Below are 1,874 nucleotides of genomic sequence, written 5' to 3'. Positions count from 1 at the left end.
TTTATGGGTTTTTTTTTTAACACTTTTTGTTTATTATTGAGTAACAGAGAGAGACAGAGCATGAGCAGAGGAGGGGCAGAGAAAGAGGGAGACATAGAATCTGAAGCAGGCTTCAGGCTCTGAACTGTCAACACAGAGCCTGACGTGGGGCTCGAACTCACAAACTGCGAGGTCATGACTTGAGCCAAACTTGGATGCTTCACCAACTGAGCTACCAGGTGCCCCCCAAGGGTCTTTAAAAATACAAGAAGAAGACAGAAGAGAAAATCAGAGAGGTGGATCATGGAAAGGACTCAGTCTTTTCAGGAAGACTTTAAGAGCCCAACGTTGTGGACTTTGAAGGTGGAGGAAGAAGCCACAAGCCAAGGAATGTGGGCAGCCTCTGGAAGATGGAAAAGGCAAGGAAATGGATCTCACCAGAACCTCCAAAATGGAATGCACCCCACTGGCACCTTGATCTTTGGCCCATTTCTGACTTCTAACTTGCAAAATTATAAGGTAATAGATACGTGTTGTTTTAATCACGAAAGCATGGGGACATGTTGCAGCAGCAATAGGCAATAAATACAAGAATGCTTCAAGCTGACTCCCATGTGGGCAACTAGAGCCCAGTCCCCCTGGAGAGCGCTGGGAGACAGTGTAGAGCAAGCCTCCAAGTCATCCCAAGGAAGGGTGAAGAGCTGGCGTATCTACCGGCAATTGATGGCCATCAAGGGAAATGCTCTAGCATGTCCAGGCAGACTGTGTGCCTCTGAGTGTGCTTTGTAGCCAGGCACCAAGCCTACAGGCAGACAGTCTCGGACATTCACAACAAGCAGTCTTCTGTGTGCAGAGATGATGTGTGAAACACCACTTATATCTGTAGAAAGCTGCCTGTGGAGAGTGATGGTGTGTGGCAGTGGTGGATTTCAGTTGCCATTATCAGCAAGGGTTCCCACTAGTATTTGCAGACTGGTGGAAGTCAGGCTTGGGATGATTCTGCACAACCTCTCCCCCTCACCCAACCCAAAGAAATACTGGCTAAAACCAAGATAGTTCTAGTCCTGAGCTGTTCCCTCAAACTCACTGATGTACTTCCTTCCTTCTTGAGCTAATCTGGAAGGAGTTAGCCCATGACCCACGAGTGAGACACAGAGATGACAGAGACGTATAGAAAGATCTAGGTATTGTTTTTGGTGAAAATGTCCAACAATAACTTTCTGAAGAAACAAGAAATAATTCACAACAGCCGGGACTAAATTCCCCATCCATTCTTCACACTTTTCTGCATCGTGTTGAAAGGAACATAAAATCAGCCCAACCCAGTTAGAACATTCTGTCATGAAGTAACAGAGACACATTCCAAAAGGCAGGAAAAGGGGATCGCAACGTGCCTTCCCCTCCCCAAAGGCATCTATGCCATAAACCAGTAGATGTTTAAGGATCAAAATAAGAGCCCAAACAACTTGCTCTGTCTAACAACCCTGACAACAAAATAACACACAGGTAAGAGAAAAGGACCAAGAAAAATGTTAAAAAGGAAAGAAAGAAATATTTCCTTTCCCTTCCTTTCTTTAAAACCCTCTGTGAAGTTCTTTTACCAGATGAAAGTTTGGTTGGCCTTCCATTGGCCTTCTGGAATGGAAAGCCCCATTACTAATACTTGTTTCAGACCTGGGTGACCCTGAAATAGAGAAACAGAGAGAAAAAAATCTGTAAGTGGTGGTGGGGGGGAAGGCCCAGAGCTACCCACACATCAACTCTCTCAGACTAGCACCTCAGCGAGCCTTTGAATACATTCCCGTATGAGTTCCCTAGGGCAGCCATAACAAATGACCACTGACCGGCAGGGGGTGGATGAAAACAATAGACATGTATTGTCTCACAGTCCTAAA

General features: G+C 45.6%; 1 long non-coding RNA gene across 1 annotated transcript in view; it reads left to right on the top strand.

Annotated features, from left to right (window-relative positions):
* The first annotated feature begins 1,363 nt into the window (after positions 1–1,363).
* LOC115292904 overlaps positions 1,364–1,874 on the top strand; it is a 4,164-nt gene continuing 3,653 nt past the window's right edge. The window contains exon 1 of the long non-coding RNA XR_003909215.1: positions 1,364–1,485. This is a non-coding gene — a long non-coding RNA (uncharacterized LOC115292904). The remainder of the gene's footprint in view (positions 1,486–1,874) is intronic.

The sequence above is a fragment of the Suricata suricatta genome, chromosome 5, assembly GCF_006229205.1.
Source record: "Suricata suricatta isolate VVHF042 chromosome 5, meerkat_22Aug2017_6uvM2_HiC, whole genome shotgun sequence".
Taxonomy (NCBI): domain Eukaryota; kingdom Metazoa; phylum Chordata; class Mammalia; order Carnivora; family Herpestidae; genus Suricata; species Suricata suricatta.
The sequence above is the reverse complement of the archived record's forward strand: the minus strand, read 5'-3'. Positions and strand labels throughout refer to the sequence as shown.